Below are 26,697 nucleotides of genomic sequence, written 5' to 3'. Positions count from 1 at the left end.
TTTGTCTACATGCTTTGGCTTACAGTGAACAAGCCTATGAATGAAAATGAAAAAATAGCTTATTATTCTGACAGAATTTCTGAAAAGAAATTAATCTGATTGTTAAATAGCTTGAACCAAAGTATGTCACAAAATATTAGGATATTATGTATATTTGAATTAAAAATGGAATCAATTCTAAGAAACAGTGAACCATAGATTGAACCCGTGATTGATCTTAAAGTGTAATCCCTGCAAGGGGATCCTCCTCACTATGAAGCTGCCGCTGACGTTGGGCTGAAAGACTCCATCAAAGGAGCACTTGGAGAAAGAGCACCTGTCGAAGGAGAAGAGCTTGGACATATTGCCAAGGCACTGCTGGTAATTCCCAGTGCCCATGACTGTCAGGAAGACCTGGGGGCTGTAGGGAGAGGGCCTTTGGTCTGCTGTGCATGGGGAGTCAAACACCTTGTCCAGCTTCATGGAGACATTGAAACCTGCTGGATAGCAGGGATGTGATATATGGGGCCCAGCACCTTGAGTCTGAGAGACAGAGCAGACTAAAGACATAGCTCTGTAGTCATATCGTGATGATGAGTGCCTATACATTATGCTCTATTTTAGCCTAACATTGTTCTGTTGTTTTAGCATTACTATGCACTTTGGTTTGTGATGTACTCAATCATTCTGCATTTGTAATACTACTGTGTTTTAAGAGAACGTTAGTTACCTTGACCAAGTGAGCCAGCAGTCTGCGTAAGACCTCATCCCTGCCGTAGCACTGCGGTCTCAAAGGTAATCTGAGTGGAGGCGCCTCCGAAGTCCAGAGCACCCACTGTATCTCTGCCAGGACTAAGTCAACGCCCCACAAAGCCGTACTAAGTGACAAAAGAAAGAATGAGAAGGAAATGACAAGGGCGCAAGTTTGTCTTGAGAAACAATGAAAACAAACCAATGTTTCTAATTCATCATTCTTCAACATGGCCAACACTGCTTAACATTCATTCCTCAGTGTTCTTGAATAGCTCTGATACAGGTTCTGAAACTGTGAAAACTTCACCTTGATAAAGTTCTCTAACAGGTAGTTGACAGTGACCCAGCCATATGCCCCCTCCTCCTGTCCACTCAAGATGGTCGCCGCTCTGAAGTCAAAAGGATAAGTACGCAATTTGCTGCCTACGTCCTTCAGTATCTGCTCTGACTTGGTGGAGTTGGATATACTGTGGGAAAGAGAGAAAAGAGGGGACAGAATTAGACAAAAAAAATTATACAAATGTTGTCATTAGCCAACATATTGTAATGCCATTCTAATGTGGTAACTCACATAACCCATTAACTATTATCCTGTGCATCTGATCTGAAACTACATCTAAATGTTATTTTGTGCATCTCCACTCACTTCAGTAGCGTCATTCCCGCCGTGGCTCCCAGATACACAGGAGTGAGGCGGTGTCTGGATTTGGGGATGTCCTGCAAAGCCTGTTCCAGACAGGGTTCCAGACTGCTCCCTGCACCCCCTCGTTCCCCTGCATAGCTGGATATCCCTCCTCCTGAGTAGGTAGACATTCAATAAAATACAATAGAATACAATATTCATCAGAATATCAATACCCCCAAATGTATATGTGATTTCTGTAAATTTTGACTTGTGCATGACCTTTTCTTTCATGTCAGCAAGAAATGTCAACTTACTGTATCTGAATGGATCCAATACAATTTCAGGAGTTTTTCTATGATTACTTGCCCAACTGAAGCTAAACTTATGAAATAGAGGAAGAACTGGAGAGGGCATACGGCGTACACGGCAATAGAAAAGGAACCTGAATACTCAGTTAAGAATCCCAATTACGCAAAACATAACAGTTTATTTAATTTTTATTTCACCTTTATTTAACCAGGTAGGCCAGATGATAAGTTCTCATTTACAACTGCGACCTGGCCAAGATAAAGCAAAGCAGTGCGACAAAAAACAACACAGAGTTACACATGGGATCAACAAACGTACAGTCAATAACACAACTGTGGAAAAACACTTCTGTAATACTAATCTCTGACCGGTCATTCTTGAGGGGAACAGACAGTTCTCTTCTGTAAAACAACGGAAACAACGGAAATGGAAGTGAGAGTTTAGGGTGTTTCTAGAACACTCAGACACTGAAGAAGTGGAAAGGTATGAGAAATAGGATAATAGCTCCACCTTTCCCTGGAATAGGCAAGGTGGATTAGTGTGTGACATTATATCATATCCAATCGCTTCAGTTCTACCGAAGTGCCTGAGGTACTGTAGCGGTAGGGGTTGATTTGGCTATGCCCTCTTACCCTTAACATGACACTCACTGTGCTGAGTGACAATGCCAGTGCCATTTTGTTTATCAGCCGGCCACTTGTAGATGTACATGGTAGTATGGGACGAGCCTGCATCAAGGACTACTCCATACTGAAACAGAGAGAAAACAGTTGGAAAAGTCAGAAATACAGGCAGAATAGAAAGGTGCTACATGTTATAGAATTTACCTGACAATACTAGGCAACACTACCTTTTTTTATTTATTGGGTATCTTACACATTGACATTTCAGTGCTTTATTTTGTGTTGTGTTAATTACCCTGCACAGTGAAAGATTCTCAAAACAAACTATCACTGACCAATATCTGATCCTTCAAAATGTTTTTCTAGTTAATACAGTATGGCAACAAAAGAGAATTCAACGTTACTTTGATGAGGAAAGAAAGACTGTTACAGGTTTTGGTTTTTTCAATTATGTTTTGAGGTTGGACTTTTAGCACGTATAGCATTTCAGCACGTAGGGCGCACAGATTGGTGTCACCTCATCAGTCATTATGTGTTACACCTGTGCTGGTTGCCATCTCATTAGTGGGAAGGTGTTTCACCTGTGTTTGCCCAGGTGCTATTTAGGAGTGGCTGGTCCAGTGCTCCAGTGGTGCTTGTGAGATGTTGGGGAGATCTACATTTGTCAGTTGAGGTGTGAGTTTGAGCTCAACCCATTTAAGTTTGAAAGAAGCCTGAGGTTTGGTGTTCCCCCAGTTTGTTTTGCTCAATATTATTTTTACTCTCTAGCTTAAGTTCTTGAGGGTTTTTCTTGTAGTTTGTCTTTTTGGAGGCAAACCTAGTGGGTGTCTTTTAGAACCCCTTACTAGTAGCTTTGCCAACTTTCAGGGGGCACCCTCATGGGTGCCTTTAACTCCTGTTGAACCCTTTTCTATTATGATTGGTTGTCAGTGATTTTCTTTGATAGTTCCCTCTGACATTTTGAGTTTGTCTTCTGGGAACGTAACAGTAACCATAAGGGACAATTAGAAAATGAGCTGAGTAAGATAGGCGTGGCTTTATGTTCGTCTTTTGTTCTTGCCCTTTTTATTTGAAAGACAAAATAATAAAATTGTCACATGCGCCGAATACAACCGGTGTAGTCCTTACAAGGCCTTAACCAACAAGGCAGTTTCCTTTCAGGTTGGGCTTGGTTTAAAAAGGCTTTCTGGTTAGTGCTCTGAGGTTGGGTTTATTAGGCAGGATACTGCATGTTAAAGGCACAGCAGGGCCCGGTTTCCTGATAGTCAAAGTTAAATTCCATCGCTAACCAATGTTCCCTCAAATCTTTTCCAACACTAAGCAAATTTCAGGTCTGCTGAGCGCAAACTTGAACTTTGGAAATTCCAGCATGCGTTTGAACACTCAGGCTGTACTTGCTTTAAGTTAGTTTTAACAGTGGCCATTTGATCATAATGTAGGCCTACTGTACCATCAAAAACAATGAAGAAAATGCATCCGATAAAATTTAAACATGGAAATAGCTGTTCTATCATTCAACCTACAGTAGCAGCCAATGTGTAGTGTTCAATGTAGGCCTGCTTTCCATGAGACTTTGAAGACAAAACATGCAGGGCTTGACATTACCCTGTTAATCCACTTGCGCTTCAGACAAGGTGGTGACAAATGCTGTTGTGGTGTTTGATGCCAGAAACCACTACAAAATAAAATGCATTATTAGAGAATCAGACAAATTATGCTACCCTCTGCCGACTGGCTACTTAGCTTATTCAAGCCCGTCTCAAAATACAACACTGCCCCTTTAAAAAGCTTTTTACCTGACTCTTTTCAAAGGTGTCTAGAAACATACATGTTTTGTGCTCTTGTAGGAAGCAATCACTCCCCTTTTGCTGACAACAAATGATCTATAACTGGGTTAATAACTCACTAACTTGTAAAAGATATGAACTAAATGTGCACGTGGCTACATGAAGCTCTCGTTTCATCTCAAAACAAGCGCATCTACTCATGACTGTTGATAGTGTTAACATGGAAAACTCTAGAGCAGTGGTCACCAACATTTTCTGAGTCAAAATGCTAGCCGAGATCTATCACTCAGATTTGTTTTTTTAACATGACTTAAAAAACGTTAGCCTTTGCAACATTAACCAATTACAAACAGTACTGTAGCAATGAGGTCCGTGCTATAAGCCCAATACATTATCACCGCATATTAGCTTTGCTTGACCTGCCCTGCCAATACATTGTTGTTCGGGCCATCCGTTGTTGTATTACTTGTGAGGCACTGCTTATTTTTAATTACAAAAAACACAAGGGGTAACATTAAAGTATTAGAACATGAAGGACAAACAATACAGCATCAAGACACTCAAGCATGTATCAGTCTTTCCTCAACAGAGCCATCCTTATGTGTGAGGGTGCGTGTGCATGAAAGTGATATAAAATATATGTCCTAGTTTCCTTTTTCATGATCACAATCTTGTGAAACCCGAACCCTCCAAGATCCCCCCACAGTTCCCCAATACCTGTCCCTCAACCAATCGAGACCCCTCCCACAGTCCCCCCCGTAAGAAAAAATGTAATAAAATGTTATTCCATTCCACACCCCAGGACCCCCCAATGCACCAACAACCAAGAGAATGAACTAAAGAGAAAAAAGGAAAAGACAGAAGAAAACAGCAAACAACAATGCAATTATATATAATAATACATTTAAAACAAAGGACATCAAGGACAACTGAAATCATAACAGCAATGCCAACTGTATATGTTTGTGCATGTCTGGCACTATTACATGTATGTGTGTGTTCTTGTATGCGTTTATTTGAATGAGAGTGTGTGTATATGCATATGTACAAACACCTGCACGGCATCAGCCTCAGGCAAACCGGCATTAGTTGTAAAAACACTGCCACTTAGTGTCATTCAAATGTACTTTTATTATGTTTTATTTTGACTTTTTTCCCCCCTTTATGTTTTGACCATCATTCTCTTTCTCACACAGCACCTCCACTCCCACTTGTCTCCAATTCCACATACCACCCCTCAGCTTCCCTCAGCCCATCCCATCTATCTCTGCTGGCCACCCACTTCGTGTTTCTACGCAACACATATCTTTCAACTATGCTATGTTTAATGTACAATTTGAATCCATCTAATTGAATAGAATCTACAGATTGCATGTTGAAGATAAATACTTTTACTAAGAGTATTAATATACTGCTCAAAAAAATAAAGGGAACACTTAAACAACACATCCTATATCTGAATGAAAGAAATAATCTTATTAAATACTTTTTTCTTTACATAGTTGAATGTGCTGACAACAAAATCACACAAAAATAATCAATGGAAATCCAATTTATCAACCCATGGAGGTCTGGATTTGGAGTCACACTCAAAATTAAAGTGGAAAACCACACTACAGGCTGATCCAACTTTGATGTAATGTCCTTAAAACAAGTCAAAATGAGGCTCAGTAGTGTGTGTGGCCTCCACGTGCCTGTATGACCTCCCTACAATGCCTGGGCATGCTCCTGATGAGGTGGCGGATGGTCTCCTGAGGGATCTCCTCCCAGACCTGGACTAAAGCATCCGCCAACTCCTGGACAGTTTGTGGTGCAACGTGGCGTTTGTGGATGGAGCGAGACATGATGTCCCAGATGTGCTCAATTGGATTCAGGTCTGGGGAACGGGCGGGCCAGTCCATAGCATCAATGCCTTCCTCTTGCAGGAACTGCTGACACACTCCAGCCACAAGAGGTCTAGCATTGTCTTGCATTAGGAGGAACTCAGGGCCAACCGCACCAGCATATGGTCTCACAAGGGGTCTGAGGATCTCATCTCGGTACCTAAGGTCAGTCAGGCTACCTCTGGCGAGCACACGGAGGGATGTGCGGCCCCCCAAAGAAATGCCACCCCACACCATGACTGACCCACCACCAAACCGGTCATGCTGGAGGATGTTGCAGGCAGCAGAACGTTCTCCACGGCGGCTCCAGACTCTGTCACGTGCTCAGTGTGAACCTGCTTTCATCTGTGAAGAGCACAGGGCGCCAGTGGCGAATTTGCCCATCTTGGTGTTCTCTGGCAAATGCCAAACGTCCTGCACGGTGTTGGGCTGTAAGCACAACCCCCACCTGTGGACGTCAGGCCCTCATACCACCCTCATGGAGTCTGTTTCTGACCGTTTGAGCAGACACATGCACATTTGTGGCCTGCTGGAGGTCATTTTGCAGGGCTCTGGCAGTGCTTCTCCTGCTCCTCCTTGCAAAGGCGGAGGTAGCGGTCCTGCTGCTGGGTTGTTGCCCTCCTACGGCCTCCTCCACGTCTCCTGATGTACTGGCCTGTCTCCTGGTAGCGCCTCCATGCTCTGGACACTACGCTGACAGACACAGCAAACCTTCTTGCCACAGCTCGCATTGATGTGCCATCCTGGATGAGCTGCACTACCTGAGTCACTTGTGTGGGTTGTAGACTCCGTCTCATGCTACCACTAGCCAACTGCCAACGTGCTTGCTTTGGCAGCACATATACTAAAATTGGATCGATACAGAGAAGATTAGCATGGCCCCTGCGAAAGGATGACACGCAAATCCGTGAAGCGCTCCTTATTTTAGGTCCCGTGTGGCTCAGTTGGTAGAGCATGGTGTTTGCAACACCAGGGTTGTGGGTTCGATTCCCACGGGGGACCAATACGGAAAAAAATGTATGAAATGTATGCATTCACTACTGTAAGTCGCTCTGGATAAGAGCGTCTGCTAAATGACTAAAATGTAAATGTAAATCACTAGAGTGAAAGCACCGCCAGCATTCAAAAGTGACCAAACATCAGCCAGGAAGCATAGGAACTGAGAAGTGGTCTGTGGTCCCCACCTGCAGAACCACTCCTTTATTGGGGGTGTCTTGCTAATTGCCTATAATTTCCACCTGTTGTCTATTCCATTTGCACAACAGCATGTGAAATTTATTGTCAATCAGTGTTGCTTCCTAAGTGGACGGTTTGATTTCACAGAAGTGTGATTGACTTGGAGTTACATTGTGTTGTTTAAGTGTTCCCTTTATTTTTTTGAGCAGTGTATTTTAGTAATTGACTGATTTTACTGGGCTTATGGTGCCTGCATCTGATGGTCAGTCTCAGCGGTGGGATGTCGAGAGGCGCAGCGGGGGAGAGAGCAGCAGACTGAGGGTCCGCCTCTCAACATCCCTCTCTCCCTTCCCTCTACTAAAACTGATCAAAAAGGGACCCTGTCGTCCAGCTGATGGCGAAACTCGAGTTGCACAGCATTATTTCTGCCTCATGTTGTTAATCCTATGAACAGAGAAAGTGAAATATTCCTTGATATTAAAAAAGACCCAAGCCGCTAACTATAACAATGCAAGCCTATAGTAGATACACTTTCCAACTCATTCATTACTGCTGCAGTGCTTGTTTTAGCGCTCAGTGGAAATAGGAAGAATTAGCATTTTATGGCTTTGGCTTATAAAAGTGTTGAATACAAAGTGTTCACAGTGCTGAGTAAGAAGTTAAACATGAACTCACACATAAAAACAGAAGCTCTTTGCTGTATTCGTTGACAGTCTCTAGTCGTGGTTTAATTTTTTTTTAAATCTCACAGTATCAACTTTGCTGTAGCTTTCTTTTATGCCTGCTACGTTACTGCGGACATGGTAATCTGAGCCATCCCATTGGCCAGAGGTAGGCCTTTAGTGCACTTGATTTGCTCTCTGGGCCGGCCGGGAAGGCAGAGTTTGTACCTTCAGACACATGAAATGGTTCAAAATGGAAACAGTTTGCCTACCCAGCGCACAGGGCAGCTGAATCGGATGCACCTACTGCCAACGGCCCGAGACTAATAAAAAAAAAAAATGGAGATCGACCAGTTGGTGACCACTGCTCTAGAAAGTTGAGTAAAGTTCAATCTGGTGCTTCTCTCTGTGGGCAGATATTTCTACACGGTGGCAGTCTCAGGGCTACTGCGCACAGCTTAGAGGGAACAATGACTATAACTACTGTTCCCTGAAGGAGGGAAACGAGGTACAACATACTATGGGGAATTGCACTCTCGCAACTTCAGTTGAAGGATATACAATCACACCTGACAAAGTGCAGGGCCAAACATGTGTTGTACCTAGGGCTGTAGTGGTCATGACATTTTGGCAGCCGGTTATTATCATGCAAAAGGATGCCAGTCTCACGATAATTTACCATTAATTAACATAAACACATATAGAATCTCCAGGCCTCAATACATAGGCTAGAAGCCGCATATCAGACGCTGATGCATGCCTTTGGAACATCTATATTTTAAAAAGTATAATAAAACTATTGAATATACACCAATCACAAAAAAATGTATTATTGTTGTCTGTCGTTTTCTTAGCCATCTTACTCATCAGCAAATTGAAGAATAACTCATTGTTTGTGATTAGAAAACATATGAGAACAAGTACAAACTTCAGCACACAATGTCCAGGGGTTGAGCACGCTCTACCACTATGGGACAGTTTAGTTTGTGCAAGGTAAGACAGTCTCGGTTTCCAATCATTTGTTTTAGTAGTGTGAACCGTTCCAGTTCACACCGAGGCTCGGATTGAATCCGAGCCTCACGCTTATCACCTGTGGAAGGCAGGACTTCCTGCGAGGAGCAGATTATAATTGGCCTTGTCGGGCTGATTGTATATATCTACAACCAAAGTTGCGAGAGTGCGACTCCCTATATTATGTTTTACCGAAATTGATTGACTGAAAGGGAACTTAGACTTATGAGTGTTTTAACGATGCACCTTTTCTATGGGGAGTGGATATTTATGGTGAGTGGATAGTGCCTTTAGAGAGACATTCGCTAAGTGCGTTGTTGAGGCATAGTGTCAGTACTGACAGGATCGAAAGAAAGGCAGTGTTGCTCTCGGATCAGCTTTTTCCATTCAAATCTTAACTGTTATGTCTCGTGGGTTTCACGAGACATAACAATTCAATAATGATGAGATGGGAATCAGTTCAACCATTTATCTGGAACGTACTCGGTCTCAACATACACAACTCCCATGATGCTCTGCGGCACAACAACTCTTCCCCTGCTACATGAACTGTTGGGAGAGTCTGTTCTACAAGTTCAAACATCACTTATCTCTCGTAGGGTAACGGCAATCAACCTGACTATCAACAAAAAAGTCTCTAGACTGTGGCATTGACACAGGTGTAGGCATGTTTCATGGTCTGTATGACCCTCTCCACCAGCCCGTTGGTAGATGGATGATACGGAGCGGACCTGATGTACTGTACGGCTTACACTTGTAGGAAAATGGCAATTTCTTGGGACACTAGCTGCAGTCCGTTGAAGCTAACGAGTTGGAGTGGCGACCCAAACCGACTAAACACTTCGCCAAGCTTCTCGATGGTCTACCACGAGAAACATTCTGTCTTCAAATTGACCTGCGAAGTTGGCGTGTATACGTTGCCACGCCTCCTCCGGACAAACCCACAGATGAAGAGGTGCAAGTTGAGGTACGTTGCAAGCCTTCTGACATGAGGAACATGTTTTCACCTCCTCCTCAATGCTTCCATCCAATCCAGGCCACAAGAACTAGCTTTGTGCGATTTTCTTCATGCAAACCATTCCACAATGACCCTAGTGTAGCAGTTGCAACACAGGTTTCCTCAGCCAAGGCGGAATAATAACTCTCCTCCCTCACAGCAGACAACCGGACTGAACTGACAGCTCAGTACTGACAAGTCGTTTCTGGTGTTTCTCCGCGATTGTGTCGGTGACTGGTGCGTTTTCCACTTATCTGAAGTAGAAGATGTCCACTTAGTGTGACTCTGGTTTGACCACAGGTAGTGGTAACCTGGAAAGTCCATCTGTGTTGCAGTGCAGTTCTGATTTGCAGTACTTGATGTCGTAGCTGCGTGCAACAAGTGACAGAATTCCAGTATGCGGACCAAGCTAGTTGGATGGGCAATGACCTGTCGAAGTGCGTCAATGCCTCAGGAGTGTTTCCTTGGTTTTCACGAATGCTTACACACATTATGGAGTCCATTTCCATGTTGTCTTGACAAAGCAACTGATGCAGCAGCTTGAGCTTCGTTTCTAAACTCAGAATAAATCGTCCATAGCCTCAGGAAAGAACGTAGTTGATGTTCTGAGGAGCTGGGGCATTTAAGATTGCCTTGACCTTGGGTGGAGCCTTGTGAAGCCCTGTCGATGACGTGTCCAAGGTATTCAACCGATGATTGGAAGAATGCACATTTGTTCTTACGAACTCGCAGTCTATAGTTCTTCAATCTCTGTAAGGTCGCATCCAAGTTCTGAAGATGGTCCTCTTCATCCTTTCCAGGACAACAAGGATGTCATCCAGGTAGCAATATAATCCTGGCAATCAACATCTGGTCCATCACCCTCTAAAACAGCACTGGGGCACTTGTTATTCCAAACGGTACACAAAAGTACCTGAAGAGCCCCTTGTATGTCACAATGGCCAGCAGCTACTTTTACTTTTCAGCCACGTGCATCTGCAAGTAGGCTTGGCAGAGGTCGATTTTGCTGAACTTTTGAACCCCAGCTAAGCCTGCAAAAAAGGTAATCGATGTGTGGTAGTGGATACTGCTCAATGGACAACACGTGTTAAATGTGGCTTCAAAGTCTCCACATCCTGATTCCACCATCCTTCTTAAGAACTGGTCTGATGGGTGTCTCCCATTCACGCTGACTGGCTCCAGTGCTTTGTTCTTGACTAAAGCATCCAAGTCAGCCTTGACTTTTGGTCTAATAGCATAAGGTACTTTCAGAAACTTTGGTTTGCTGTCTGGCTTAAAGCTAAGCTTCACTGTAATGTTTTTCATGCTACCCAGCTCTTCATTAAAAACATATCTATGCTTCCTTAAAATGGCAGGTAGGCCTTTTTACCACATAGTGGCAGCTTTTCAATTTGTCAGTTTAACTGAACCGTGACCTCCGTGATGCCTTTCACAGCGAAAGATTCACCTGTGTAAGTCTAACGCAATGTGTGTTGGTTGAAGTGGAAGGTGTTTCAGTGTCTTTTTGTAGACTGTGTCTGACGCAAGAGATACAGCTGCCCCCGTGTCAATCTCCATACACGCCGGATGCCCATCTAGCAAGGGTGAGACATAGTAGCTGTGCGGCCCCCTAGCAAAAGTCAATATATTCAGTTTGACTTCCTCGTTTTACGAGTCACTCACCTCAGTGTTCTCCTGCTCAACAGTGTAAACATCTATGTTTTATTTCCTTGGAATGTCTCTTGTTTCAGTCTGACATTTTCTCTGAGCTCTTTTTGTTTCCGCAAGCTCGCTAAATGTGGGCCTTTTGACCACAGGCTCGGCAATCCATGTCCTTACACCAGCATGCAGAGATGCCTGATGTCCCACTTTGCCACTGCGGAAACGTGTGCCCTGATTTCCCTGTCTCTGATTTTCAGTTGCACTTTTCCTGATGAACTCAACTGCTGAGCCTCTTTAGCAGCTAGTTCCATGGACACACTGACTTCAATGGCATCTTTAATGCAGCAGCAAACATTGTCACTGATTCTCCCTCTTGCTGATTTTTTTCTGTGGAACACATAGCAATAACTAGTGGTTTTGGTGAAAAGTGTCCTAAACGTATTTCCACAATATCCCCATACTCTTATTACCTGGCCTGCCTGGCAGTAGCAGGCTGCGTACTAAATTAAATGTCTAAAGACCCATTACACAAACAGAAATTATGCAAAATGTTGTCCTCATCAATGTCATTTTCAAGAAGAAAATATTAAACCGTTCTGTATGTTCTCGGTTCTCAATATACATAACTCCCATGATGCTCTGCGGCCCAGCCCCAATACACAACATTAACATTATAATTATTACACAATACTGATGACAGATCAGCTCCTAGAAAGATATCACCTATGGCTGCAAATATTAAGGCGGCTTATTGTAATGCTTGCGATATAAGAATGCACTAAATCAAGAATGCGCACATGTAGTTACACTTCATTCAATATATTTCATGATATATATTGAATGAACATCAAATTAATTTAAATATTATTGAATTATATAGGCCTATGTAGCCTATACTGTAGGCTATTTATCTTTTAATGCAGTCATCTAGGTTTTTCATTTGAAGCATATTTTTATCCTTCGCTTGTTTGTAAAGATTGGAACGCTTTTTTGTAAAAATTGGAAATACATTGTCAAAATGGTATTTATAGTCAACTTCGTTGTGAAATGATCTTTGATCACAGAGAGACAGATTAACATATTGACTATGTTTAGCGGAGATCGTCTTTGTATAAAGTGATGCAGTTGCGGAAAAACACATCTAACTACGCACTTAGCTGTTCTACGAGCGGTCTGAGGCAGTCGGTAAATAACGACCACTGGGCACCAGGTAACCTAGTTAGAGCGTTGGGCCAGTAAAACGGAAGGTTGCTGGATCGAATCCCCGAGCTGACAAGGTGAAAATATGTGGTTGTTTCCCGGGCGCCAAAGACATGGATGTCGATTAAGGCAGCCCCCCGCACCTCTCTGATGCAGAAGGGTTGTGTTAACTGCGGAACACTCATGAATACTGTTAGGGTTTGACCAACTATTTGTTTGCATAACCAATATAATACAACTATTTAAACCTATATAATAAAATGTGTTGTGGTGCATAACTTACGAATACTAATGCTAAACATAAGAGGTTTATATTGCATTAACATAGATTGAGCGACATATAATAGACATGACTAACTGGAGGGTTGCTGGCTAGTAGTATAGGCTGAGTAGACTCGTGACACACACACACAATGCCTGGTTGTGGGGCCGCTCAAGGACAGGTGTATGTGAGGAAATGATAGAGGGGAGAATGGCTGTGGCATAAGAACAGGCACTGTCCTTGGGTGTCTGACTCTCGGGTACACACATGAAGATAAGCTAGAAGACAACTATGCTTGGCAACAAAGATGCGTCTAGAGGCTGGGACCAGCCTGCACGCCAACGATAGGCTGGAGTAAGTCTAAACCACACCCAAGCCTCTACTATGACAGGCCCTCAAGGAGAGGGAACTACGTCTGTCAAGAAGTATTTAAGGAAGAACTTATGTCATTTCAGTTCTCTGTCTGCCCTGCGTGGTGACACAGTGAGCCCGTATATACGAACATCATATTTACCATAAATGTATTTGCATTAATTAAAGTACAAAGAAATCAGAAGTTACTCTGTGTTAACTGTTTTATTCCAATACCAGATTGAATTGACGCGACCCAACAATACATTCAGTTGGACAACTGACTAGGTATCCCCCTTTCCCAGGGGAGGACGGCTCATAATTATGGCTGGAACAGAGCGAATGGAATCAAACACATGGGCTCAGGGGCATTGTTAAATTGCCTGAAACGCTGTTTCACTATCTGTCTCTGACATGTCTTCATGTATAAATACTTGTTAAATGTAAATTTGAAATGACTTTCCAACTCCACATTGTACACATTCATAGTAAACGTATTATTGTAGGCCCTCTGTATTTGTGGTTCGTTGTATTGCCTCTGTAATGGGGAATATACATAACCGGTCTGGGAGCCTTAGAGAGCATTGTTTCCACAGTTTTCCTGAATGAATCGTATTCTACTAAATGGGCCACAAAATAAGTATTACATTGAGACTCTGTGCTGCAAAAATATGACTAACAATAGCTTGGGTAAGAATTGCAATTGTGATGCACAACTCTGAAATGTACGGCAATGCATATCATCACCACTTTAGAAGTTCCACCTGCTCCTTTGTGTTATGAGGGAAAGCAACATTAACATTCAAATCAAACTGTGGATTTCAAAAACAGGGATTACATTTTGAGGAACAGCAAATTGGTGGATGGACCTCTGATAGAAACCTAACGTTATTGCGCTCGTTTTATCCAGGCTATGTCGTGAAATAATTGGCTACAGCCACTCATCGACAGGTGTATGCAAATTTAATAAGTATACTTTCATTTTTCCCCAGTAAATCTGAGAATATGTAAAGAACGTTATTACCATGAATTGTGGAGTTTCCCTCATGTCTTCAATCGGGACGACGACCAGTATAATTAATCCCTGTTATTCCCATTAGCATGATAACCACGGCCGGGGCTATGACTTGGTCTTATCGGGTACTGATGAGGTTGCTTCTTCTGACAGAGACCGAATCAGTTTCTTATGCCAGCAATCATAAGATTAACATGCATAAGATTAACATGCGAACCCATGCACGAGTGAAGTGAAAGGTTTGTGTGGGAGAGAGTGCAGATGTGGGTTTGGCCAGATATATTGGCCTTTCAACACCTGACCTGATTACAGGAGGAGTTTGTTTTCTTGTCGATGGACACCCAGTGGTGACAATCGGTCCGTTTTCTATCGCCTATTGACTCTATACCAGGGATGGTACCTTAACTTCCTCAGGAGAATAGACTCTTGGACTGAATAACAGTGTTTAGTAGGATGAAAGTCCTAATGGGGAACGAATATAATTATGATTTGGATATTCACAGAGGGTGAGGAATATGTATTAAATGAGAATGCTAATTAAAACAGGTTTTATGTCAAGTGTACAACGACACAACCATAATGATAAACTAAAACGCTACATGTCCTAAAGACCAGCAAAATGCGTCATGTTCCCCATGAATGTTCTTATCCACAAGACCAGTTCCTTCAGTGGTTGACACTCATTATATTTTGCAATTCATGCAGATTGTCAGTCAGCTATGGTGTAATGATGCCCTGCAGTTGATCTGAAGCTACAGATGTTTCCGCTGGGAACAATAGACATAGAGTGAGAGTAAAATCTGGAAGGGCACACACACATAGACACACGCACACACACACTACATTGTGCTGTCATTCTTTGATATTTTGACAATATTACAGCAGGACCACACACACTCAATGTAAAAAATCCCAGCTAGCAGATAACGTTCTGAGAACTATATCCCACTGGGCAAAAACTGGTTGAATCAATAGTATTTACACATAATTTCAACCCCCAAAATCAATGTGATGATGTTGAATCAAAACGAATTGGTTTTGCAAAAAGTCATCAATGTAAGGACATTTAGTCTTTTTTCGCATCAAATTTTAACCTAAATCCAATGACATGGTGAATTTGTTTGTTGATTTTACATTGAATCTACGTTAGTTGACAACTCAAGCAAATGTAAATCAAAACTAGACGATGAACTGATGCCTGTGCCCAGTTGGGTGTTTCTTAGAGCTTGGTGAGAGTGTGGTTGTCCTATGGTTATTTTGCATACAACTTTCCCACAACTTTCTGGGAATTGTGCAGGATAGATGCTTGGCTTTGAAACGTTCTCTGCATATTTAAGGAACTTGACAAAAAAAACATGATTTTGTTGGTATTGCCTTACTTTAACAGAACGTTTCCTAAAAGTTCAAACATGGTTACATTTCATTTACATTTTGATCATTTTCAAGGAACATTCTCCAACTGGTTTGACATTGGGAACGTTCTCAAATAGTTCAGAGAACGTTAAGAAAGAACGTTCTTCTTTGGGAATTTGAGTACTTCAGCATAACATTTCCTACGGGTTTCCTCATGGTTCTATTTAAAGTAATGTTCACACATTGTTCTGAGAACGTTAGAAACAGTGTTCATCTGTGGGAATTTCAGTACTTCAGCATAATGTTTCCTATAGGTTTCTTCATGGTTCTATTTAAAGTCATGTTCTCACATTGTTCCAAGAACGTTAAGAAGCAACGTTCTTCTTCTGTGGGAATTTCAGTATTTGAGTATAATGTTCCCTACAGGTTTCCTCACGGTTCTTTTTTGAGTCATGCTCTCAAATTGTTCTGAGAACGTTAAGAAAACTTTCCATAAAAAACACAACAAAACTTTAGTAATGTTCAGAGAATGTTATTTTAAAACGTTCTCAGCAGCAACAAAACTCTCTCTATCCTATATCTTAAGTGTGTTCAGGTGTGTTGGCCGTGTCCACTAATCGGTCACACCTGATCTTAAAGAGTGCTTGTTTCCTTTAAAATAGGATCGGTTTGAATAGACTAAAATGAACAGGTTTGTATGATTTTTAAAAAGATGGCATGCTAGGTCCATCCTGGTGATGCAGTGGACTAATTCTGTGGCTAGAGAACAAAAATCATAGATTTGAATCTCACTGATGCCATGCCATTATAAAAAAGAAATGTGTTTGCATGAATGACTAAGCAAAATAATTTCCATGTGTACTTAGAGTTCAAAACAGTTAAAGATGCACTATGCAGAAATCACTCCACCAGTTCATGATTGCTAAAATTCTTATAGTTTGCTTATTTTCAGTTTGTGACAAAACAAGCAGTCATTGTGTAGAGAATCATTGTACCTTCTAAACCGTTGTGAAATACTGTATATTTTCCATAACCCAAAATATTGTATTTTCAGCTGTTTGAAGCTGGCGTACAAAACAGAAAGTAAATGACGCAAAAACGGAACTTAAGAACAGGAAGCATAGAAATAGTGCACATAGAACATATCTACTGTTTCTTAGACTTGCTTTCGATGAGAATAACAGTTCTATAAGACAAATTCCTATGTAAATTTGGTCGGGTTGCCCAAAAAGTTACATATTGCAGCTTTAAAGCTGTCATTCTCATTGAAAGCAATTCTAAGAAGCGGTAGATCTGTTCTATGTGCGCTATTTCTATGCTTCCTGTTCTTAAGCTCCATTTTTGCATCTTTTACTTTCTGTTTTATACACCAGCTTATATTTTTGGTTATGGAATATATATTTCAAAGTGGTTTGGATGGTACGATGATTCTCTACACAATGACGGCTTGTTTTGTCACATAAACTGAAATTAGGCAAACTATTAGAATTTTAGCGAGCAGAAAATGATGGAGCGATTTCTGTATATTGCACCATTAGCCTAAACTAAGCTATCAGTGTTATTAAGTCTTATTGAAACATTTTCTCAAAATGTTTTTTAATTACCTTCAAATAACCTAGAACTTCCATTCTCAGAACATAATATAACCTCCCAGGAAAACTTTCGGGAAACTATAGTAAAACATTCTCAGAACATCCCTTCAACCTAAAAATGTTTGTTCTCAGAACAGGCAAAATGTAAAAAAAGAAATCTATTTTACCGATCAGGAAAGATGTGGGTTCTTTCCCAGAACAAATGGAAAACCAAAGACTTACTTTCCCACAACTTCCAAGGAACCAAATTTGCTAGCTGGGATGTTTTTGTGAAATTATAATTAGGATGAAGTACACTATAAGTCACCATCTTGAGGTACAATGGTGTCATCACAACTTGTTTGACGAATCGGGCAAAATTCTGCTGCATAAGAATATCAAGCTCATTGACATATTTTGTTTTTTGAACGATGATGCAAAATGTCTACACTTGTTTGGTACAAATGTTTTACATGTTTGTTGTCTGCTCTGTACTTGATCTCTCTATTGGTCAGTTTTTGCTGCCCTGAAACAGTGGAATAATTAAATATCGAGATCGATATAAATGCTAGACTGTTGAAAAAGTTATGACCTAAATTCTTTGTCATATGTACCATTTTACTGTCACTTTATTTATCTCCATTTGAAATCTTTCTCTAATTTGAACCAGTGGGGGGTGCTACTCTCTCACAACTCCACGTGAGGCAACCTACAGGCATATCCTGCTCTATGCCTTGAGAAACAATTACCCAACTCTCTGGTTAATTCAACCACAACTGAACCAGCAGTAACACACATTCCATGTCTATCTGTCTTCATTGGTATCCATGCTTCTTTCAACAGCAGAGACTGTGAGACTAATCATCCATCAATATACCATGGTGACCTGGGTTAAATGCAGCTGTCAGATCGATACAAATTAGGAAAATAATTCTGCTCATCTGCTTGCAGATGTCAAATAATTCATTTTCAAAGGAGTTAGATTTTTTTTAAACCAATAGAATGTCACACCTCCCGGTGAGCCAGTTACCTCAGGTTGTGTTTGTTGAGGTTTCATTTTGATGAAGAGGAGCTGTGCTTTCTAGTCTGTCTTCAAAGGCGGAATTAATGTGTGGTTACAGTAGATTGGCATAGGTCATTTATAAGACTGTATCCGGGTAGACTCAATAAAATTAAGTGAAAACATTGATTCTGATAATGGTCCTTGATGTTGCTGGTAATAGATTGTGCCGCTTGTGGATGATCCCATTTTTTTTGTCTTATTTTTTGGTCAAATCAGTTACATTGATGCAAATGCATCGATGCGACATTGTAATAGTTGCAAAATCCTCACTAACCAAGATATTTTCTGTATGTTACACTATGTGTGGTCTGGTGTAAAGGTAATTTCACAATATTATTTAGGAGCCAAATTAGTTTAATATATATATATATATATATATATATATATATATATACACACACAGTATGTTTTATGTGTCCCAGAATATCCAGCAGTACAACAGAATCTAGCCAAACCTCCCCCGATGCTTGCGCTCCATTCTGACCAAGACAGTGTGTGGTTTGGCGTTCATGCCGAACTGTAGATGACACTGGAGCTGGTGACATGCACTGGAGTTGGGTGAGGGGTGAGATGCACAGTGCTTGATTGCCTGAACAGAGCAACACAACACAAATGGCGGAGAGGTGAAGAGGTTAGGAACATCATTCTGAAATGCACAGATAAATCAAGAGTGTCCAGCTAGTCAGGCAGGGCCTCTCCTCTCTCCTGCAGGGCCAGCTCTAGTCCAACCACCAACCACCTGATGTTTCCTTTCCAAACACAATACTGGCAATGTCCCATCCCCCGGGCCTGGTAGCAGGGCCCTAAGGACTTACACAGGCTGCTGCTGCACATTGGAGGGCCAGGGCACCAGCAGGGCATTCACACCTTGTTAAGTTTTACAACTTGTGCATTTGTCGACCCCAGTCCTCTATTGCCCCTTTGACTGAAGCAAGCCTTTGAAGTGACCTTCTCCATGCAGTAGGGTGATAGAGAAAGTCAGGGTGAAGATTCTCCCTTATGGATGTGAATGTGGCAACATTGACGACATGCATACATCATATCGGCAACTGACGCAGGCAGACAAAATATAGTACAGGTGACAATTGTTGTTTGCCACTTACAAAAATAAATAAATACAATTGATAAAAAAGTTAATCAACCAAGTGTAAGAAATGATGTCAATTCTCTACATTTGTCCAAATAGCATACATTTAATTAAAACACAGATAGACAAAGGTAGTTTTATCTACCGTAACAACTACATAAGGCTGACACTTTGATGAATAGTAACTTATAAGTGACGCATACAGTAAGACAGGGAGCAGAACTAACAGAGATATTGCATGCCACACATGTCAAGCTGTGGAATCTTTGTGACTTTTAGAAGGTTCATCACTAAAGTCTACAAATCCATCTATTGTATGCTGGAATCTATAGTGAAAAAGTGTTTCTGTTTAACTTCCCGGTTTCTATGTAGGACATGATGTCAGTTGATGTCAGTTGTGGCTTGCATGGATTGCTTCACTTTTGTTCTGAAATTCTTTCCCTTTTACCTGTACATGAGAGACTGTTGTAAATTGCATGAAGGAATGTCTATTCAAGTGATTAAAGGAGCAGAAAACAGGTGATATTGTAGAGTAGGAGGTACTTGGTATGTGAAGACTGACTTCTTGAACAGGGAAAAAAAGAGTGAAACCCCAGCCATATAGGTGCGAGTATGAACCTAAAAACGTGGTGTATAAGGCACCTTTAATCCTCCAGCACATGGCCATCCTTTTACATGTTCTACTGTTATTTATGTCAACCACTCATCACTCACAAAGTAGTTTGGAATGGTATCCTGGTCAAAATGGCCTCAGTAAAAACGAATCCTGGTCAAAATTGCCTCAGTAAAAAGCTATCCTGGTCAAACTGGCATTAGTTCAAATGTATCCTGGCCAAAATAGCCTCAGTAAAAAGGTATCCTGGTCAAGATGGCCTCAGTTAAAAGATAACCTTGTCAAATTGGCCTCAGGAAAAAGGTATCCTGGTCAAAATGGCCTCAGTAAAAAGATATCCTGGTCAAATTAGCCTCAGTAAAAAGGTATCCTGGTGAAATTAGCCTCAGTAAAAAGGTATCCTGGTCAAAATGGCCTCAGTAAAAAGGTATCCTGGTCAAATTGGCCTCATTAAAAAGGTATACTGGTCAAAATATGCCTCAGTTAAAAACAAGCCTTTGAGACAGCGTGACTGAAGGATTCTGAGGTGCTCCCGACAGGACAAGCCAATAGGATCAGGTTTCCCCTAGCTTTCTCCTGGGACTGGAAGGCAAAAATACCTGTTTTATAAGCCCCAAAAAATCACTATAATTTAGGTAATTGTTTTTTATTTTCTGGTGATATAGAAAGAGAGATGTTGGGGGTAAGACAGGGGAACGGAGCATACCTGAAACAGTGTTGTACCATCTTACAATATGAATGACTTTTCCAGTGTGCTCTGAATGAATGATTAAGCCATTTGAGCTCACCTACCTTGTAGAACCTGAATGTGAAATAAAGGCAGCTATTGTCTGAGCATCGCTCACCCCCAGGGTCTTCACAGTTACCGGGCTTCCCAGCTACCTCACACACTCTCTCAGTCCAAACCAGCAATTAGCCGCCCAAATCAAACCCGGCGGTCAGGACTAATTGTTTCTAACAGGTCTTTGTAAAAGGCCATGCTGTTTCTCATTCAGGTCAACTCTCTGGCTCCTTGTGTGTCAGATGAGGAGGGCATCGTTCCACCCGGGAGATAAGCCAGTTTTTTTATGCCCCAAAGTAGACTTAATTTTCACCTTCCTTTCACGGTTCAGGTGCAATTGTGTATTGAGGCAGTCAGAATCTGTGGTGGGAGGGTTGGGCGAGGGATACAGTACCTCACAGGATGTCATTCATTGGCGGCTTCCTCCTTTGTTGGACTTTGTGCAAAAGGGAGAGGATTTGTAGATTTGAAAAAAAAATCCTATATACTTCTTTTCATGACTCTGAAAACTGTTGAGACTTGAAATACATGTCTTCCAAAGTGTCATACATTTGTCAATGTTTGATAAAAAGTACTGTATGCAAATTTTGGTTCTATTTAATTTTGTTATTTTAAGTAGTGTCTGTCCCACTTTAATGCTAAAGCTTATAGGCTAGGCACGGAATCGTCATTTCAAGCCACATTTCCCTCACTATCTGCCTATAAGACCTATAAGATAGCATGATGTGTTAGACTGGAGTTGGACTGTTCTTGGAGACTGGAGTAGGACCGTTCTTGGCAATTGGAGTAGGACCGTTCTTGGAGATTGGAGTAGGACTGTTCTTGGTGATTGGAGTAGGACCGTTTTTGGAGATTGGAGTAGGACTGTTCTTGGAGATTGGAGTAGGACCGTTCTTGGAGATTGGAGTAGGAACGTTCTTGGAGATTTGAGTAGGAATGTTCTTGGAGATTTGAGTAGGACCGTTTTTGGAGATTGGAGTAGGACTGTTCTTGGAGATTGGAGTAGGACCGTTCTTGGAGATTGGAGTAGGAATGTTCTTGGAGATTGGAGTAGAAGCGTTCTTGGAGATTGGAGTAGGACTGTTTTTGCAGCATGTGGTGCGTTGATTTGCCAAATTATAAAATGTGTTAACCTTTCATAATTGTCATTTAGGTAGTATGTCGGGTGTCTCCATGCATATTCATTTATATCTGTATGATTTCTCAGTGTCTCTCTAAGATAATAAATTATGCAGTTGACATATCCAGACAAAAATATATGTTTGACTTTGAATGTGACTTAACTAAACATGTTAAGGAGGGAAAGGCATTTATGTGTCAAAGTGATAGCTAGTGTAAAGACAAACATTGCTAGGGCAGGTCCCTATGTCCCATTTCAAATAGCTGTCGGCAGCCTGCCTAAGAAGGTGCCCCTCAGAGCGGCTTCTGGTTTAATTGGAGTGTGACAGGGTACACTGGGAACTATGGGGGGCCCAGTGATGGACAGGCTGAGTTTGCCCCTGCTGTGGACCCCTCTGTCTGCAGCTCAATCTGACAGCCCAACCCAGAGGGAGAGAGAGAGACAGAGAGAGACAGAGGGAGAGACAGAGAGGGAGAGAGAGAAAGAGAGAGAGAGAGGGAGAGAGAGAGAGAAAGAGAGAGAGAGGGAGAGAGAGAGAGGGAGAGAGAGAGAGAGAGAGAGAGAGAGAGCGAACAGGGGAGCAGGGGGAGTGGAAGGGTGAAGAACAGGGGGAATGGTGAGGAAAGGAGACATTTTCTCTGGAATGTTGAAAGCTATCAGAACTGACATGCAAACATAGCCATTCTCAAATCTCTGGCTTTATCTCTGTGCCTGTTGACTAGTCATCCTGTATCTGTTGATATGTACCATCTGAACCTCAGCAGCACCTTGGAAAGAGGTGCATCTCTCTGCCTCTCTCTGCACCTACGCTGTTACTTTAACAAGAGGAAAAAATGGTTAGCTGTCTGTCACGTTAACAGAATGGTCCACTCTGTTGTCGTTATGGTGGCCTACATGAACACTCTTCTTTGGTTGGTTGATAGTAATGACTTGGTGTTACAGCAAAAAGGGCTTTTCATTTTATTGTTGATAAAGGGTCATTTCAAATGGGGAGAAATGGAACGTGATTCATAGTTTTCAATAGCTCCTAAATCTGTGCTGATGTGACAGGAATTTCAATCATATTTGTCAAAATTGCCATTTACTTAGTATTCTCATTAGAGCTGGGTGATAAATGATCAATTCTGAATTGATGCGATAATGACATAGGACGATATACGTTTATAACATAAATGTGCACCACTACTAGCTTGATGGTTGTAGTCATTCATTTTCCCAATAACCATCACCCATATTAGAACACTTATTTCATTTCAAACTTCACATTTCTCTATTTTAGGCTACTTATCATAAGAAACGATATCAGCAAAATGCCTGTGATAAGTGATCGGTACGGTTGTGTTTCTACTTTCTACCGCTCATTATACTTCACACATCGATTGCAAAATAACAACACAGTAAATGGACAGTGCTTTGACACAGGGATGCAAAACTCCTGTCTTAATGAACTACAGTAAGAACTGTGAGATTAGATTAATTGATGGTATTCTGTGTCAAACTTTTATGTGAAAGCAACAAATGTGTTCCCAGCTTATTGAGGGGTCCGTCCTGTAGGGACTTGCTGGGAGACCGGGCCTCGATGCTGGGCTGTGCAGGTGAGTGGAAACAGGAGCTGCACTTGTGTTTTTGTAGAGTTTAAGTGCTGTCTTTGGAAGTGTCCTGTTACGCTGCTCCCTATGTGACCCTCTGACCCTCCCCCTGCATCAAAGTTAAGCCAATTACTTCCATTACTTTAGTGTGACATTGTCAATGGAATTGTAAGCTATTGATTTGCTTTGCCTACTGAGACCTGTTTTCCAAGCAGCAGACCATCTGAATGATTTAAAAAAAATCTCTGATATAAAACGTTGCTTAATCTCATTTCCGTTTCTGTCATGACTGAGACTCTTAACTTCACCAGCTTGAGTAAAGACTTCAGAAGAACTGTACATTTGATAAGAAATCTTACAATCATGCATGAAACATAAATATATATAATTAAGTCATGATTTTACTTTGGGGGGGGGGGGTATTGTGCAGAATTTGTATTCCCTCACTTTGAATGCAGAAATCCCGATGATGAGCAATAATGAGCTTGACTATGAAAGTCAATTGAACTTTTACTAATGAGGTTGAAACTATCGCCTGAAAGGACATGAAAGGACACACTCGCACCACCACACACACTCCCCCCAACACACACACTCCCCCCAACACACACACTCCCCCCAACACATACACTCCCCCCAACACACACACTCCCCCCAACACACATTCTGGCAGCGGCCTTCAACTCCTCTTTAAGGCCATGTGTCACCAGCCGATGTTTGACTTTGTCATTATGTCTGTGAAATATGTGACTGACTGATGGAGGACTGACTAGGGGGCTGTAAGCACTCGTCCGCAGAACTACAGACCAGTCAGGGGAAGCAGGCCTGCCCTGGGTTCAGAGATGCAGTGTTAGATTGGATGTGAAGAGGCCTTTGAGAGGGACACAGAGCTCAGAGTAAAGATATGTGAGGAAAGATTGAAGGGGGTCAACGGAAGCCCTTTCAGAGGTCACAGGCTGGTAAGACACAGCATGGCTGACCTAGGATAGTTTGGTTCTCACGGCCAGTGACCAGTGGGATGACATGTGACCTCTAGAAAGGGATATATCAGGGGTCAGTGTCAGATATGGTCTGAATTTTCTCAGCTATTGTGACATTAAACTGCTTCAACTCAGCTGGTTGAAATAATGTCAACCACAATTCTTGACTGTAATGACACCATTTTAATAAGTATTACATGCTGGGAAGAGATCATTGGAGGTGATGAGGTAGGAGATAATGAGGGGTCTTTGCTCATCGGACACACAGACAATTATTTGACGTAGAAGGGCTTTTTAAGTCTAGTGCCTAGAGTCACACCAACAGAGAGAGAATAGCCTTCTACTCCCATGGTAACTGAGTCATGGAAGTGTGACTGAAATACCAAGCGTGTTGTTGTGTCACAGCCTGGTTTGGGTGTCGCCAGTCAGGGAGTTGTAGGGCACCACTTGTCTTGCTGGTGGGGTGAGAGAAAATAGAAAATTCCTTTGTGAAGTGCAGTCGTTGGTGATCAGGTGTGAACTGCAGAGCGGAGATCAGAGGAGGAGGGGGTGGAGGGAGCAGACAGCTGCTCCAGCCCCAGTCAGCACTCCACCAAGCCACACACCAGCTGGGGTTGGGGCCCACAGTCAGGCAGCTACTGGAGGGCTCACGGCAGCAGACAGAACCAGTTGGGATGCAAGGCAGCAGATGGGAAAAAGGAAAGCCGGGAAACCTCAGTCATTCGCCTATACTTGCACATTCATAATTACAGAATGTGATGTTCTGAATTAGTCTGATAAATCAATGAAAAGCATGTTCATGATGTCATTCTACTTGTATGTGAACCATCATAGCATGCTCCAAATTAAAACATGCATCAGTCATGATTGTCAATCTGCAAACAGTTTCAATCAAATTGCAAACAGTTTCAATCAAATTGCAATCAAATCTTATTTTTGATAGACTGACACTAGATCGAGTGACTTACTACACGTACGGTATGTCCTGTTCTGTACAGAAAGTTGTTGAGACACACAAAACATTTTATGCAATCACTGGGAGATGACTGACAGCTTGCTAAACTGTATCCAGGGGTGCAATATTCAACACTCCCCCTATGTTATGTTGCCCCGGCTGTTTGGAATGTATCAACAACTTCCCAAATAATGATGTCAAAAAAGCAGATGCATGTTTTGCTTATAATTTGCACAAGGTACAAAAACCAATAAGGTGAATGTTCACCTATCACTCAGAATCTATTTTTTGCACATTTTCATTGCGTTATTAGCACTATTTCAACATTAAAATGTACAATATTAAATGACGTGTCGTTGAGGGGCTAGAGCAGAGTTGCACGGGTCAGGTCCTCAGGGGCTATTGCTGCTGTCAGTTGACGTTTATGCTTCCTAGGGTCTTATTTGCAGCTAGGCAACCATGTGTGTACTACAGTCAATTCGTGACAATTTATCCATTAGTGCCTGGGGTGACCCAGCAGCACTACAGTCCTTGAGGATTGGTGTTGTGCATCATCAACTAGAGGGAAATGTATATTATCAGCAGTTGATCCCTCTCCCTCTCAAAGATGAAATATTTTGATTATAATTAAGTATTCTCCTGCTTTTAAAACAAAGGACATGGTTTACCTTGAAAACAACATTTCTATTATAATGTTATATTGCTAAAGGAATCTACTACCTATGATAAATGTATGCTAGTGTTCTATCCTTCCTCTGCTACAAAAGGAGAATTTCTAAAGGATCCCCCTACAAAATGTCTCAGGGAATATACTCAGCAATTCACTGTTGGCCCAGTGACATCAGTGGCATATGCCTGAAGTCTTTGCTGTCAACTGAAGATAAAATACATCTTAAAAAGGCCTATCAGTGAGCCCTTGAAACCCCAAACCAGTCAAACATAATGGCCTAATGTGTCCTTGGGGAGCAGGAGGTCACATGTTCCTGGATGCATAACTAATTTCTAATAAATGGCTATTTTTTCTAATGCTAGTGTTTGGAGGTCACATTGTTTGCATGTTGTTTTTCTGCAGTCTCTCGTCTCCGAAGTCTCTCGTCTCCGTTTTCTTACTGCCACGTGAGACGTGAGGAGTCTGGGATTTGCTCTGCTGAGCCTGAAAAAAACGATTGAATAATCATTTTGATCATTTTTATTTTTAATGACTCATGATTTTCCTGAATTTCTCCAACGATTCATAAATACTGTCTATGACTGTCAAAGACTGAGGGACAGCCTCAAAGCATCTCCATAAAAATGAATGCAATTTTCAAA

At 41.8% G+C, this 26,697-nt stretch overlaps 1 non-coding gene and 1 pseudogene across 1 annotated transcript; one reads left to right on the top strand and one right to left on the bottom strand.

The window, feature by feature from the left end:
• Window positions 1–177: 177 nt before the first annotated feature.
• LOC115164080 (ectonucleoside triphosphate diphosphohydrolase 2-like) lies at window positions 178–14,507 on the bottom strand (annotated as a pseudogene).
• On the top strand, window positions 6,780–6,886 carry LOC115165212 (U6 spliceosomal RNA). The gene has a single exon (XR_003870109.1). It is a non-coding gene; the product is annotated as a U6 spliceosomal RNA (small nuclear RNA).
• Window positions 14,508–26,697: the final 12,190 nt, after the last annotated feature.

The sequence above is a fragment of the Salmo trutta genome, chromosome 27 (assembly GCF_901001165.1).
Source record: "Salmo trutta chromosome 27, fSalTru1.1, whole genome shotgun sequence".
NCBI lineage: Eukaryota > Metazoa > Chordata > Actinopteri > Salmoniformes > Salmonidae > Salmo > Salmo trutta.
The sequence above is the reverse complement of the archived record's forward strand: the minus strand, read 5'-3'. Positions and strand labels throughout refer to the sequence as shown.